This window comes from Bactrocera neohumeralis, chromosome 4 (assembly GCF_024586455.1).
Source record: "Bactrocera neohumeralis isolate Rockhampton chromosome 4, APGP_CSIRO_Bneo_wtdbg2-racon-allhic-juicebox.fasta_v2, whole genome shotgun sequence".
NCBI lineage: Eukaryota > Metazoa > Arthropoda > Insecta > Diptera > Tephritidae > Bactrocera > Bactrocera neohumeralis.
In genome coordinates, this window is record NC_065921.1 from 16,139,111 (window position 1) to 16,157,077 (window position 17,967).

At 31.0% G+C, this 17,967-nt stretch overlaps 1 protein-coding gene across 3 annotated transcripts in view; it reads right to left on the bottom strand.

Annotated features, from left to right (window-relative positions):
- The window catches only part of LOC126755219 (GTP-binding protein RAD), a 158,700-nt gene that overhangs the window by 130,106 nt on the left and 10,627 nt on the right, over positions 1-17,967 (bottom strand). For 2 of the 3 annotated variants that reach the window (XM_050467624.1, XM_050467622.1), the window contains exon 2: positions 3,001-3,038. The exons of the other annotated variant lie outside the window; for it this stretch is intronic. The gene's annotated coding sequence lies outside the window, so the exon portion shown is untranslated. The remainder of the gene's footprint in view (positions 1-3,000; positions 3,039-17,967) is intronic. 3 annotated transcript variants of the gene reach the window in all.

Genomic DNA, 17,967 nt, shown 5'->3' on the forward strand with positions numbered 1-17,967 from the left:
CTACATGATATTTGGTTGGAAATTGGGCTCGAGGTAACGAGGAAAAGACTAATTGCTTTTCAAATTACCCAGAAAGGGTATTTCAACCTAATTGTCCAAATCACAATTTTAAGCTTTCAATCTAACCCAACACAGCTAACAATTCGCTTGAGTATTTGAGGACCTCACCTTCAGAAATTATTAGAATCATATCAGAACTTTACCAAAAAAGCCGCCAAAACATGATAAGATGCTAATTGAGTTACCAAATCTTGCTGTGGAGGTGCTCTTTTCGCTTTTCATGCAACTCTTAGTTTTGGATACTATCCAATTTCATGGAAAAAGTCGCAGATTATCTTGATAAATAAACCTGGGAAAGACTTAACACAGCCGTCTTCATACAGACCAATCAGTCTTCTACACTGTCTTTCTAAAATATTCGAAAAAGTGTTACTATCAAATATGTCTCCTTTCCTCCACGAAAATAATATAATATCAACGCACCACAAATTCGGGTTTCGTGCAAAATATGGCACGATAGAGCAAGTAAATAGAACAACTAACGGAATAAGAAAAGCATTTGAGCATATAGAATACTGTTTGGCGATATTTCTGGACTTTGCTAAGGTGTCTGATAAGGTCTTTTATATAAGATTAAAAAAATTCTATCCTTAGAATTGTAAAAAGCATTTCATTCTTATTTAAAAAATATATAATTTATGTTTAAAGTAGGATATTTCATATCTTATGAAAAACAGATAAGGGCAGGTGTACCACAGAGCAGTATTTTAGGCCCAACTCTATACGTCATATACTACATCAGAGCTTTCAACAGCTAATAATGTATTGACTTGAACTTTTGCGGAGGGTGAAAATTAGCAGTATTTTAGTACCACAAGTGAATAAAGTAGTAGTATTCACATAGAAGGCTCACGTGCAGAAAATATATATCTAGTAAAATAAGTTGAAGGTAAGAACTGCAAATTGAAATTGGCTGTTAACTTAGCCTAGACAACACAGTGCTTATATACAATGTGGTCATTAAGGCGATTTGCATGTATGGCATTTAATATTGATATCATAAAAAGGTTCAAAACGAAAAATCTTAGAACAATCACGTGTTCACCATGGCACGTGCGTAACGAAAATATCCATAAAGATCTCGGTATCCCTATGGTAAAGAAAGATGTAAGGGACAGCAGAATGAAATATATATGTATCTAAACTTTGAGATCACCCAAGCCCATTGATAATAGCTTTTGTATCTTCCGGTTATCAAACACGCCTAAAAAGAGCAACGTACTAACGAGCAAGATATCACCATTACAGCTCAATCACTTGAGTGGTTTAGTTTTTGAATAGGTTTAAGATTTTATAAAAAAGTAGATCCAATAAATAAAGAAATATTGCAAAAAAAAAAACAGATCTTTCAATGAAATATCCATAAAAATAAAAATAATTCCAAATTATAGTTCTTTTCTTTTATAACAAATCACCTATTATGTTTGTGTTATTTATCTCATACCACTTAAAGTTATTGTTTTCCAAAAAATAATGCGAAATAATGATTATTTATAACTAAATATATTGTCTGATCATAAAATTCAATCCATAACTCTTCACACGCATTTTAATGAAACCATAAATCAATACAAGCAACAATTTGGAAAGCACTAAAAATTATTTATCGCTGCCTAATGCTTACAAAAGGCAACAATGAAATAACAACAGAAATCAATGGTTATTAAAATTTAAAATCGAAAATAAATTGTAACCAAAGCGTTACGTACTTATTAGGGTGGATTAAAATAAAAACGAAAGCACTGATATGCTAGAAAAATTATGATAAAAGTATTAAATAAAAGTGAGTGTTTGTAACAATATTTTTACTGCCACTCACTTTTGTATTAGTGATTTAAAAATTGAAAAATATCAAACGCCTTTGAGAGAGTGTCCGAAAATTATGAATTTTACGACAACCATATTTTGTATTGTATTTGCATATTCTATTTACATATATATGCGTGTATTTGTGTGGAGGATTTGTGTATTTGTGTAAATATGAAATTGGCTTAAAACTATAATAAAATAAGACCTTGTTAATTTTTTGCCTCTTTTTACTTCCAATAAATAATGGCAACTACAAATAAACATTTAATTTGCACGTAACCATAATAAAAATGGTAATTTATTGGCGTTAAACAAACACAAATATAATTCTCATATTTTTCAGCTTAATACATGGCGTTTTTTTCATTTATTGCTTCTTTTAAAATGGCATATGACAAAATAGCCATTTTCAAATTATTGTAGGCTTTAAAAATTTAATAAATTTTTTTGGAAAATAGTATATTATTATTAAAACCATAAGCAGTATTAACAAAAAAAATAATAATAATTTGTTTTTACACTAGAGAATGGCGTGAAATTTTCACTCAATTGTCTATAGCCAAGACACAACTAAATAATGTTGTGCCGTTATTGTCACAATTCGCTTTACTTTTTTATTACTATTATCCAAAAATGTATTTATCAAGACTGACAATCAATAAAAATATATTTCTTGAGTCGTATATGAATACGAATATATTGTAGCATAAGGACCAATATCATAAAAATATAAACAATTAATTCATGAGAAAAACATAATTTTTTTTTACATCAACCATTCAAATAATAATTTTTTGGCAAGAAGAAGCATGCTCTTTAGTAACACAACCTTATATGATTAAAGTGTGTCGAGAATTTAAAACTTTCATATCCAACGTAGACTACTTCTCCATGCAAACACAGCAGTTAACTTGAGGCTACTTATACGCCGCGTCGCACCGTGCTCAATTTGAACTAAACGAAGTTCAAGCCGTATTAAGCTAAAATTCTAGTTGAAAATAAGAACTGCACCAAAAATATCACTATATAAAATAATTTAAAGTATATTATATTAACGGGTTGTAATATATCGTATATAGAATGTATATACAGTGTTCATGAATAAGTCAACAATAAACGAATTTTACTCACATGAGAGCAACACAAAGTTATCAAGTGCTATGAATGTACTGAAATGAAAAAAAAAATATATTTACATATAATGAAATCTTATTATTATTATTATTATTATTAATATTTGTAAATGTAAAGATGTCAATCATAACTTTATTTAATCAAAATAAATAAATTTTATTTAACCGTGCGAGCTGTTCAACTGTCAGTTTCATTCAAGCAATGCATGTCTGACATTGCAAAACTGCCAACAAAGCATACATAGAACGAGAGAAAATTATTTGAAGAAATAATGCGAAAACAATTTAGCAAATAAATATTTATCACTTTTTCAAATAAAAACAATTTATCAAATAAATATTTATGAATTTAATCAAATAAAAATTAATTAAATCATGTATTTCGTGAAAATTTTATTAATCGTGTTTATTAAACTGTTGATAAAGCAATTGTTGATATACAACAATATCAAATATTTATTTGACAAATATCTCAAATACATAAACGTAATTCACTACCGAAAATTACTGAAAACGAATTGAAATTTATAAACACTTGGACACACTGTCAATAAACTGCAAAAATGAATAATTGTTATTTGAAAAAAAAAAAAAAAATTATTTCAAAAATAAATTTGCTAATAATTTGTTTAGTAAACATTTCCATCCTAAAATAAAAATAATTAAATTGTAAATCAACAATAAATAAAATAATTTATGACTTTGTTGAACAATTTATTAATAATTTATTTATTTATTTTCTCATGGGGTGAAATTGTCTATATAGCAAAATTTAAAAAAAAAATATTCGTTAATATTATTGTTATAAAAATAATTCAGGATAGAAAATTGCTGATATGAAATAGATTTTTTTAAAACACCTCTTATGTATAATTTTTGTTTTCATATGCCATGACAACCTGCGTTAAATAATGTATATAATAACATATTTTTTCTTTCTTTACAAATTTTTTTTAAAATGTGTACGTTTGGCCATATAATAAGTCATCGATGGCTTGCTCGTAAATATATGAAAACAATTATCTTTTTTAATTAAATAAATAAGTTTTTTTTATTTTGTATTTATTTATTATACTTATTTTATAATTTTTATTTAAAACATAAGTATTTTATTTTATTTTATAAAATTAATATTTATTTTAATAAAATAATTTTGAAAAATGATAAAGTATTTTTTTATTTAAAGTTTATTATTTTATAAAATACTTTTTGGCCTTTTTTCATTTGAGCATAAAATAAAAAAAACTTATTTATTTAATTAAAATTATTTAAAAAATATAATCAATAATTAATTTTCAAATTTTTATAATAAGTTCTTTTCTTTTATTCTCAAATAAAAAATGCCAAAAAATATTATATATTTTTTGTTTAATAATAGAGCATTTTTTAATTAAAATTAATTATTTAATATTTCAATTAAATAAAGCATTTTACTATTTTTTTATTATTTTAATTAAATAAATAAATTTTGCATTATATTTTATCATTAAAATTAAATAATTTTTTATTATTTTAATTAAATAAAATATTTTATTATACTTTTTTAAATTTTCTAATTAAATAAACAAGTTTTTTGTTTTGATTTTTTCTTAAAAACAATTTTATCGTTTTATTAAATTAATTAAAATTATTTAAAAAATAAAAAATCTTTTTTGTTTAAGGATAAATAAATAAGCTTTTTATTTAATGTTATAAAATTAATATTTATTTAATAACAAATTATTTACTTTTATTTCTAATTAATTATTATTTATTTTTTTTCATCAATAATTGTAAAAGTAATATATTTTCCACGATCCCCCACTTTTTTATATAATGACTTCTTGTTAAGAGGAATAATAATGCATGAATTTTTTAAAAAATGTTTCTAAATGAATAAAAAGCTGTCGCGTTACCTCAAAAAAAAGATTCATTCAGAGATTTTGCATCACACCAATAATGCCGGAGCATTTCAAAATTAAGTACGAGTTTTTTTTTATGAATTTAAATATAAATCGCCTTGTCCTATATTTGTTGGCACTAATTCTACTCAGTGGGTACATGTGACTGTCATACAAATACGCGCTTCTAGGCTACTGAATACCGAAAAAAGTATAGAAAAGTATAGAAATAAAACATAAAAAATATAATATGAAAAATATTTAAAAAAGTAATAAATATGTATTTGGAGAGGTTAAGTAATGAGCTCTTTCAGCGACCTGTTGTCTGAGTTATAAGAATAAATATGTTATACATATATAATATGATTATCAGCACATTTAACCAACTACAGCTACTTCTCGACATTTTTCTGTCACATTCTGCCATGTCAAAAATATTTTAGATTTTTCCATTTTTTGCTGCGCTAATTTGCCTTGACGTCTACTGAAATAACAACATGGCAAAAACAAAGCGCGAAAACGACCACGAAAAAAACAGCGTAAGCTCGCAAAAAAAATCGTGAAATAATATGAAATGAGCGAAAATTGTGTGAAATTGTGAAAGAAGCAAATATATGATAAAAGTAGACATGTGATAAAAAAATATAAATAAAATAAATTTAATGAAAAATCGATTAAAAAAAATTTTGTGAACGAAAATAACAACAAAAATAAATTTCATTGATTATTCACCTCGAAAATATTTCAAATGTTTTTGCGAAAAAATATATACAAAAGTTAAATTATAAAAAATTAGTGAAAAAGTGACAAACATTTTTTTAACACTTAGATATATTTATCAACTGGCATCATTGGCTAATGCGTAGATAACTCAATCCGGACTGATGAGTAAAATTTATTGAAATTTGTTGAAGTATGTGGGAGTATATGTAGCTGGCGCGTGGAAATCCCAACCCATAAACATTTGTCATTTAATGTATAATTTATATATTAGGGTGCTTCAAAAAAAAAAAAAAAAAATAAAAAAACAGCTAGGGGCTAATGTGCGAATATTTTAAAACAAGTAGACATATTTAAGTGGTTAAGAGTTAAAAATAATATAAGTCAATTTGCATTTTTTGGGAATTTTCCTATTTATTTGATTCATAAATGATTAATAAATTTATTTTCTTTTACTTCTCATATATTCTTTTTTCTTCAACAACTCTCTGCACTCAAAATATCACCCTTTACTCAAACAAAACATTCGCTTGAGTTATTTTTAGTCTACACTCTTTTATTATTCTGCTTACTATGCCTCTTCTACTACCTTCCATAACTTGCCACTGCGCCGGCGACTACTTCCTTGCTCCGCTTATATTTTAAATTTATTTTTTGCTTCACTTTTATTTGCCATAAAAATACGTAAACAAATGTTACCCTTCTCACAGGGCGATGCAAATAAAATGCTTGAGAGCTTTAGCGCATTTTCGGGCATCGTTGAGTGAGTGAGTGGCTCTGTATTTTAATATTCATAAGTAAGTAGAATACTTCAGCATATTTGCTTGCATTTTATTGCACAATTGAGACTTTATTAAGTTGACATATGCTGTTTCTGTTTCTTTTGGCTTTATTAGCTTAAACACAATTAATTTTTTTTCATAATATATCGCATTTGCTTTGACCTCTTCTTAGTGCCACTTTTGCAGTCTTTCCTGCTGGTTAAAAACTCTTAGCGAATTTTTATTAAAAATGCGTGGTGTTCTGACGAAAAAACAATAATTGGAGCAATCTTTCGCTAAACTTTAAGAATCCAGCTTTGTTTTGAAACTTGTGGTTAAGCATTTTCAATCACTTGATCAGAAAAAAATTAAGATTTAAGATGACGTATTTGATTTTTTAATACGGTAGCTCTATGTTTTCTTTATAAGTAAGGATTAGGAATAAATTAAAGTTGGCTAAGCACGAATTCAATTTCTGTTAAGTTACTGTACTATAAAATTGCATGCTACAAAAATCGCTTTCTCTTGTGAATTTCTTTTTCGAAGTGACATTTTTTACTAATTAAATAAAACTAACGTACATTTACAAAATTTAATGTATTATAATAATTCGTTAATAATTTTGAACAATTTTGAATTTCCTTGACACAGTGCCAATCTTCAAGATGCTCTTCAAAGAGTTGACTAGCGGGGAAAAAGATTTCTATATTCGAAAGTATTTAAAATACAAACATTGTAAACTCATGTAATCATCGAAGGACTAGTAAAACCTTTAGATTTTCGACAAAATTTAGACTATCAAAAAAAACAAATTTTTTATGTAAAACTTTGGCTTCAAAGTGGCTCAAAAACTCGAAATCGCTAAATATAACAAAAAATTCCTTCGTTAATTTTTTTCAAGTGTAACATAGTCGCGTTAAAATTTCAAATAGATCAATCTGGCCATTTCGGACAAATTTTCCTCATCGACTCTGAAAACAGCGTTTAGTGTAGGACTTCACATAAGTGAGGAAAGTTCTCTAAGCGCCATTCATTTAGGAGTGGCCAGAAATGATTCTCTTACATATGGTTCAAGCAGCTCACGACTTCCGCTATTAGACCAAGTATCCCCTGGGTAGCCCAAAAAACAGCCGTTTGAAGGCGAGCTAAAGTGAGGTGAAATATCCCTCTCGAGGGTTGTGCGGTAGATTTGGGACAGTCTCGGATGAGCCAACTTCAACGAATTCAAGAGCTTAGTCGATTTGACCAAGTCTTTTTCTCCCCACAACGCTGTTCATTTATCGTAACAGACGATATCGGACCCCTATGGTGTATAGCTGTCATTTAAACTGACCGTTCAAAGTAAAGCTCTTGTATCGAGACTTTAGTTATTATGAGACTTCGCTGCAACCAGAGTTAACGTTTTTTCTTGTTTTATTTTATTTATTTTTTATTAAATTAGAAGGTAACTTGAAACAAAATATTTTGTCAACATTTCGGAGATTTTCTAAAAAAACAACTGAAAATTCCTGTTTATTTTAAAAATATCTTTATTAGTTTTATTTTGAAACAAAAATTCTTACAAACAAAGAACAGAAAAAAAGTAAAAAAAATTTAATTAAAATTATTAATAATAATAGATTTTTTTTTTAGTTTTGTATCATAATTTTTAATACTTTTTTGTTGAAAAAATTAGAACTAATTATGTTTAACTTAGTTTTTTAGTCCTTTTTTATAATTTTTTTTTTTTTAATAAAGAAACCCTACTTATATCTGATTATTTTGATAGTACTTTTTGTAAAAAATTGTTAACCTGAAAAAAAGTTTATATATTTCTGTAAGTTCCCAATTGGCCTAGTACCCCACCGAAACAGACTAGTCCACTCTCGAGCAATCCACTCACATACTTATTGAGACATAAAATGAAATAAATGCATGTAATAAAAGATAATTTGCTAATTTGGCTGCATTATTAATGTGGAAGACTTTGTCAAGTATATTAACTTAAGGGCGACTAATGATAGAACAACAACACGAAAGAGAGAAGGAAAAAATAAAATAAATAATAAATTGGTGACACAAAAGTTTGAGGGCTTTCCTCAAGACAAGGTAGAAAGCAAATTGAATGGCAATTGGGGGAAATTACTGCAAATATATACAAATAGATTTCATATACGAATAGTACTTATATATATAAATGTATGTTTATGTGTGTAAATATATAACAGCGTGGAAGTGTTTGTACATACAGTGAACGTGTTTGTAGGCAGTAAATGTAGCGCTGATATGACTTTAATTTAGTCACTAACAAGAATATTAGCAAGAGTTACTGAAGGGCCCATTAGCGCACGGCATAGCATAACATAGCATAGCACAGCCAAAGATAGCAGACATTGACACAAGGTAAGGAGCGGGAGTTAAAAGGTGCGGCAGCCCAATGCGGCGTGTACATAACAGAAACTGAAGGAATTGTGACAGGAGTTGAACGCGAATTACGCAAACAAAGTCAAAGTGGAAGGGTGATTTCAAACGAAAACTTAGTCTACGTAGCAAGACAAGCGTCGTCAGCATAACGGTAGCCAAATCAAACTGAAGGCCACCGTTGGGAAAACATAGAGAAGGGTGCGCGCAGCGAAAGTGAAATTAAAATTTACCAAATTTTTAGTTAACAATGAAGGGCTTATTTTAAGAAGGCAGCGGCTGCTGATAAATAATAACTAAGAACTCGGCAGCGAAGGAAGCATTGACTTTCTCTGTGTTAGAGATTGCTGCTTATATTTTCATAAGAAAATATTATTTATATTTGGCTGATTAAATATGCAAAGCGCTTATGAGCTAAATAGAGAGAATAAACAGCAATTTTGGTGGAGGCAAGTATTTGCATAGCAAAATTATTTATTCAATGAGGTGTTAATAATCAGCTATTTTTAGTTGCCATCGGGTGGATTATGATGAATTCTAAAATTTATGAAATTTTTGCTTTTCAATATGCCTAAGATAAAGTGTGAAAGTAACTGCCTTTACATACTAGTCGTAGTTGTACAGAAGACCAAAAGATAAAATTAACAATTTAAAAACATTGGAAATATGCTGGCTGATGTCTTGGAGAGATCCTTCTGTAGTATTGAAATATTGAAATTTACCGTATCAGGCTATTCCGCAATATATAGTTTAAGAGGGAGTTCGAAAGAACCCTTGTACTTAAACTATTAGCTAATATGGGGTAGTCAAAGAAGTCTTTTCGTATTTTGTCAATTGATATCGTTGCAGACGTATACTTCTAGTGCCAAAAATCTACATATCCTTGTCTATTTCTCATATATGACAATTTTAAATTTCTTTTGATTTTTTCACTTACCAGTATACAAATAATGTAGCATTAATATATCAGGATAAAACTTCGCACGTATAGCGTACTTAAAGTATGTCATCTTGTGAACAAAAATTGTCCAAATTAAACCAAAACTGTTGAAGCCCCTAGGTACCGAATATGTGGACCCCACTATCTACAGTTGACTTTTTACCGCAAATATCAGGCAATGTTTGCGATATGTAATCGAAATTCAGACAGGATACTTTCGTGATAATAATATGTCTGTCTGTTAATAATGGGTTGAATCATACAAATTCTTCCTTTAATCCCGATATACCGAATATAAATATTTTTACCGCATATATTGGCCAATATGTTAGATATCTTAGTAAAATTGATTGAACGAATTTTATAACGGTGTATAAATATTTGTGCCTAAAAAAGATAAAATCGAGCGAAAACTTGACATAGCGCCGATGTAACTAATAACAGGATAGTCGAACATCCGGCTGACGTTACTTCATATGAATGACAGTTGTAAGTGAGGGAACTTAATGAAACCTTAGGAGCATTTTTTTAAGCCTAAGGTAAGTTAGTTGTATGTACGCAGGATTAAAATATAAAAAATCGAGCCGAGAGGTGGACTCCTATGTACAACTTATAATAAATTTTGATATTCAAACTAGTTTTGTGCCGAATATTTCGGTCAGTGAGTATGATTTATACATAAAATTATCTCAAGTTATGTTCACGACTGTACCTGAGCCATATCAATATTAATGAAATCAGCCCGTTCCTTTTTCTGTCCCCTATGCAGCCAATATAATGAGTTTCGTCTATCCATCTGTCGTAAACCGTTCAGATTTGTCAAAATGGGTGATATTTTAATGAGAATAAATGGACATTTTTTTTGATATAAGCCTCATATCTCTGATCAAATGAATTGCTATCCTCTGGTTGACATTACCTTCTCAATATATTAAATGTAACGTCTCGTTTGTATTTATATCACATATCACACATATTTCATTTGAAGGGATTTTCGATATAATTTGACTGACGCCAACTAAAACAAAGTACTACAACTAAATCTAAGTTTCAATATTAGTCAAAAGATACCAAATTATATTTGTAATTTATTCACAATTTCAACGATTAATGCCTGTTTAAGGGTTTATTTTACTATGTCAAAAAACAGGTGAGCTTGTTATTAAATTTGCTAAACTTTACCAGTTGGCAGGAAATTCAAGTTATCAATACAAAACAAACAGTTATTATATAATCAAGTCCTAAAGCCAGTTTGGGCCTACAGAGCCCAATTATGGGGTTGCTCAATTCAAAGCTGTATTGCCAGCATTCAGCACTTTCAAAATAAGGTACTAAGGACTTTAGTTAATGCTCTTTGGTATGTTAGATCTGCTGACCTGCATCTTGATTTAGGCGTGAATTCAGTGGCAAATGAAATCTTAAAAATTGCAAATTCTCACGAACTGAGGCTAAGACAGCACGCTAATGAAGAGGTGTCCATATTCATCGAAACTGCTATGCGAGAAACCGAGAAACTCGTTTCGCAAGAAGCCTTCCGATCTAGTAAGAGAATAGTAGCAGCAAATGTATTTCCTAACATTAAGCACTTAAGTATTTCTCCTAATTAATTAGAATATAATTGTTTGTTAGCATTTTATCTTAATATACTAGGTAAAATTGTAAAATAATAAAAAAAATTTTAAATATAAAGTTTTGCCAGCACTTGAATAAATTTCGCCGGCATTGATTTCTGCAAGTTGCAAGAGTATGATATATGTGGTTTCAATCGAACTTAGCCCTTCACTTGTTCAAATTGGCTTTAGTGATAACTCGAAGACAAATCATTCGATCGTGAACGATTTGTGAAAATTTTTCCTCCTGTTCTGTATATAATTTTTTCGATCGATTGGCAGGCCAAAAACGACCAAAATTTTGGCTAAAATTCAACACTTTTTTGAACGCTACCATAACAACGAATTTTAATTTTTTTTATCGGATTTGGTTTATATGTAGACTATTTTATAGTTAAAATTAGATATTTTTTGGTTTAATCTATGGAGCAGACTGGAATCACTGTGGCATTGGAGAACCTTATTTTTAGAAACGTCTGAGATCTCATTTAACTCAAGAAATATTTAATTTTTATTTTTTAATTTCATTATGTCTTTTAGAAACATAATTTTATTTTAATTTTTCAAAAATCGAGGTTTTTTTTAGACTGATACACGAGGTGTGCATTTTAAGAGAAAAAATTAAAATTTAATTCTTGAAAGTGTTTGACCAATCAAATTGTGATTAATATTGAACTCCGAAGCTCCGTTAAAAAGTGTAATCATATTAGCACCACCTTTTTTAGCTAGTACATTTTGAAGACTTCTCACCAGTTTTAAGTTTTCTGAATGTAGAGGAAAATAGAAAAAATAGATTTGAATCGAACCGAGTAAAGTTTAGGCATACATATGTGGGCACGTGCAACTAATTATGGATACTATTTAAATAAAGGATCCAGTTTGATTCTGGTTACAGGTTAACATAAGAGCGTTTTTTTCCAAAATAGTGGCTGCTGATGGCCATCAACAACACTTCAGCAGTAAAATTATTATATTAGGCGAGCAGCTGATATCTTGTTTTTCTGTACCTCAAGTTCTCTGCTTTTTTTTTACGTTTAGTACTAAAGTGGTCAAATTAGCTTCAGTTTTATTTCTGGATAGATGTTAACCCTACTCCAAAAAATATTTTGAAATTATAACGAGAATATTTGGTGAATATGTTTTTGATATTTATTAATTTTTTGATGAATGGCAACCTGTCAATAGTATGTATGTGAATATATATTGAACATTTTTGGTACACTCTTCGTAGTATGTTTTATAGTTTGCATTTAATATTATGTTTAAACTTTAGCTGTAAATGGCAACCCTATTAAAAATGTGATAAATATTTTCCAAGTATTGGCGTTTGTTAGCTAATTTATGTTGTAACGGGGTTTTCAATAAGAGTGCTACAAAAGTTTTTTTAAATAAAACGAAAACGGTTTGGGATATCAATGAAATTCTTTATTTCTGTGAAAGCACATTCGATGTCATTATGTAAGGAACCCGATTTCACAGCCGCGCAGAAGTACAAACGCTGAACTAAATTTTCGACTGTTTTCAACCATAAATCGGCTTTGCTGCAAAAATACTATACAGTTAAAATTTAAAGGGTTGCCACATTTTATAAAATTATTTTTTGCATGTTTACAAAATTATTTCTAATTTATGATAAATTTAGATATTTTCCTATTTTGCTGAAAAAATACTACATAATTACAATTAAAAAGGTTGCCAAGTGTTATAAATTTGTTTTTGCATGTTTAGAAATTTATTTCTAGTTTATATCGTATTTGGATATTTTCTGGCTTTGCTGAAAAATACTACACAACTTAAAAAATTTTACAGGGTTGCCACTTTTTTTATTTGCATTTTTATAAAATTATTTCTAATTTATATTGTAGTTACATAACTTCTTGCTTTGTTGGAAAAAAAACTATGCAATTGCAATTTAAAAGGTTGCCACATTTACAAAAATATATTAGTGTATTTTTATAAAATTATTTATAATTTATATTTTTTTCTTACTATTTTCCTGCTTTGCTAAAAAACTTCTATACGTTTAACATTTTAAGGGTTGCCACATAGTATAAAATTATTTTTTTCATATTTATAAAACTATTTCTAATTTACATTGCATTTACATACTTTCTGGCTTTGTTGAAAAAATACTATACGTTTACAATTTTAAGGGTTGCCACGTTTTATATTTTTTTTTGCATTTTTGTAAAATTATTTCCATTTCTATCAATTTTCAGTTAGTTGAATACAAAGGTTCATTTAATTGCGTCGTTTGTTCGAAAAAAGTGAAAGGGAAATGCTGAAAAAGAAGAAGCATTCAATCAGTTTTACTTTTTTAGATCGAAAACATGACAGGAAATTAACAAAGTTTCGCCCATTCAAGTGCACAGAATGCAGCTTCTAACTCTTGATTTTTTAGCAACATGAATACATATAAAGCTTAAAGGGTTCTCACATTATATATACATATATATATATTAGTATATATTTATACTAATATACTATATATAGTACATATAATCCGAGACATAGCTCAAATGTCACTTCATGACTTCTGAGCGCCAATGCTGTTGCAACGAAAGAGCTAATGCTTAACAAGCCGAAGTCTGCTGTAAAATACATATGTACATGCAAATATGTATTTATAGTGCACACATGTTAATACTTGATTTTGTTATTGTTGTAGCACACAAAAGTTCGCCTGAGTGCCGCTGCGCTTGCAGCAACGTGCAACATTCTCATGGCTGTGTGCAGAATAAACGCACACCGGAGACAAAAGACCGCCTCAGCTGTTGTTGGCGAAGTGAATTATGCCACACAATGACGAGAGTATGAAAATAATGCCGGCACACAATGAAACCACGGAATATGCTTCGCCATAACTTTTCGTCTGAGGGGAAAAAAACTAAGAAAGAGGAAGAAAAAAATTCAAAAAATTCTGCAACAACTTTTGGAAACTTTTACGTGCCTGTGCATATGCTGTGGCACGTACCAAGACATATATACATATTTACCATCATACAAGTGCCGTTATGTGAGATTGCTTTGCGTGTGCTTGTCGTTCGTGGCATTTGTTTAGGTGCCAAAAAGGGCAAGGCATGCATGTCTTTTCGAAAAACATGACACAAAGTCGCTACAAGCAATAATAACGGTAACAGAGCCAACAATAATAACAAAAGTGCAACAACAAGCATATGCACTTGCAGCAGTATAGTTTTACCGTTATTGTCACAGCGTTGCAGCTACCAGCGTCCTTGCCATTGACAGTGCGTATGCCTTGAATGTGTGTGTGAATAAACTCACATGCCCGGCGCCAGACTGGCGCTGTCATTCGAAACCAACAAAAGCAACAAAGCGCACGCACTCAGTGCTGGCCAAATATGGCTTTGCATGGGAAATTGCAACAACTTTAACTATTGTTGTTGTTGTACTGCTCCTGATTTGCATAGTCACTCGTCTGTGCTCCACTGACGTAGAAGCATTTTTAATCATAATTAAATTAAAATTTTCGAGCCAGCCAGTTGCAGCATTGTTGGCGCATGCGTAACGCTATGCAATCGCCGCCTAAGTTTTTGTTATTGTTGTACACATTTGACTGCTCCTAATCTAGTTTGCAAGTCTAATTTGCTCTTATCGGAAGGTAGCTGCTGCGCTGGCTTTTGAAATTTCGCATTAATTGAACGTTTTTCGACAAAATTTAACGGTTAATTAATTCAATTTATATTTTGCATTAGTTGCATGTAGCCACGTGATGCATGCGAGCACCCTTTGATGTGCAAAATGATTTGCAGTGAAAGTCATTGAAGCGGCATAAAGTGAATATGCTGAAAGTTTTAAACTGATTTTTTGAAGGCTTTGACATTTTCACATTTAGTTTCGATATTAGATGAAATTTTAATAAAGTTATCTTTAATAATTTGCATCTGATAAAAAGTTTGGTTTACTCAATTTAAGAGAAAAATTCTGAAAATTCTTCGTTCAACTTATGGTTAATACAAACGGCCTACTGAGCGTACTATCAGCTGAAAGTAAACATGAAGACCGCGGGTAGTCGATTCGGCGACGTTCGCAGCAACTCAGACTGACTTACGCACTCAACGACTTGACGCATTTTACGTCGAAATCTTAAATTGAAAGTTCGACCCAAACGATATCGCTTCGCTCTAAGGGCTCATGAAAAGTTCCAAGAAGATCCGACGTTTTCGAGCCAAATTTTGTTCAGCGATGAGGCCCATTTTTTGCCTCAATTGGTAAGTGAAGAAGAAAAATTGTCACATTTGGGACGAATAGCAATCTGAAGAGATTCAAGAGCTGCCATTTCATCCAGAAATTATAGCGGTTTAGTGTGTTTTGTAGGCCCATGGAATCAACGGTCCGACATTTGGTTTCAACAAGGCGGCGCCACTGCCCAACAACACATCAATTGTTGAGTTTATTGAAAGAACCCTTCGATGAGCAGATAATTTCACGTTTTGGGCCGTTCTATTGACCACCAAGATCGTGTGATATCACATCGTTGGACTTTTTTCTGTGGGGATATATAAAAGCGGACAATCCCGCTTCGATTCCGGCCTTGAGGTAAAACATCACGCGTGTCATTCGCCAGTTACCATTCAAAATGCTCGAACGAGTCAGCGAAAATTGAACTCAACGGATGGACAATATAAGTCGTTTGAGACAGAAATGATCTTCAAAAAATAAATGCCAAAAAACGTTCTTTCGAATTACTATATAATAAACATTCTTCATTCAATTTGAAGTTTCTGTGCTTTTTCTTTAAAAAAATTGGGAACATCGAAATTTATATTCTTTTATTTTTAGGACTTTAAAGTCTTAGGTGAGGTTAGGCCGTATAGCTGATCCTGGTTCCAAAGGAAGGTGATTCAGGATTACGCTTAACAGCTGTAAATACTGGTTGCTAGTGTCTACCAAAACTCCTAGACATGGATCACCAGACTTTCATTGGACGACGAAGCGCTTAAAGCCTTTCAGAAATTTGTAAAGCCAGCTAACATCAATCCTAGCAAGTTCATCAGATTTACCGAAATTGTTTCTACCGAGATGTTTCAACCTCAGTCTGGTAGCCGCTTTACAGTAAAGAAGAAAATGTTGAGATGATTCCACTCTCGGCTTTTCCTATACAGCGATAAGATAGGACTATTGGACAGTGCCCAGTTAGAATGGTTGCCATGGCAGCGAGATAAACTTTGCTAAGAGCAAGAAGTTCAGCGGACCTCTTGCGTTCCACTTTAAACCAGCAGAGTCTCACAGTCACAAAAGTTTTGGTTTTGACCAGCGATGGCCAAATTAATGGGAGATCCATGTAGTCTAATGGAATAGAGGTAAGGGTACACTCTCTGTAGCAAGCTTTGCGGGTTTGCAGTTTTCAGCGATTTCGCTGTGACGGGGCACTGGTATATCGATAAAGTTGTCAAACCGTTCTGAACAAATCTAGAGTACTGCAGATGGGATATCCAGTTTCTCTGCGTCTTATTTGCCTTTGCCGCAGCACCTATGTACCTTCTATGACCACACGATCGACGTGCAGAGTGGCATTGAGTGCCATATTTGGTGTTGTTTTGAGTGCACCGCAGATTCAAATAACCCTAAAGTGTACTTTAAGCCAAAACAAATCGATTTGCTTTAAAAATCTACATCGACCTAACCTCTTAAGCATCTAGTCAACTTATAAATCGTTGAATCTTTGGGGAAATGTGAAAACATTAAAGGCTTCAGTGTGCCTCCCTTTTGATCTTGCTAATCTCTCTAAAGCCGCTACGGCGTTTCTTGTAGAAAGGGAACAAGGTGACGAACATTTCGACTCCAATCTTTAAACGCGTTTTGCTCAGAATGGTGTTGTTCCAAACGGTTTCCACTTTCAAAGGAAGATTTTTGAAGATATCTACTTCCAATTTAGAGGGAACACTTTTGTCATTCGCTATTGCGCTATGGACCATAACGCAAAAGCGACTATATCGTAGGGAACTTTTTTTTTTACGTGTTATTTCAACAATTTATTTAACTACTAAAGGACCCATCCACGATTTACTGTGGCTGATACATAGTTAGTACTACTAATAGCATCTATATGATTTTTATACTCCGCAACAATGTTGCTAAGGAGAGTATTATAGTTTTGTTCACATAACGGTTGTTTATAAGTCCTAAAACTAAAAGAGTCAGATATAGGGTTATGTATACCAAAGTGATCAGGGTGACGAGTAGAGTTGAAATCCGGATGTCTGTCTGTCCGTCCGTGCAAGCTGTAACTTGAGTAAAAATTGAGATATCATATTTTTTTACGTTAACCGAACTAACAAAAAACGTCAGAAACACTAAATTTTACGGAAGAAATTGCAGAAGGAAGCTGCACCCAGGCTTTTTTTAAAAATTGAAAATGGGCGTGGCCTCGCCCACATATGGACCAAAAACCATATCTCGGGAACTACACAACCGATTTCAATGAAATTCGGTATGTGATATTTTCTTAACACCCTGATGACATGTACAAAATATGGGTGAAATCGGATCACAACCACGCCTTCTTCCAATATAACCCTATTTTGAATTCCATCTCATGCCTTCTCTGTATAATATTAGGAACCAATGATGATAGCGGAATAAAACTTTACACAAATACGGTATTTGAAAAATACATATGTAAATGACGGA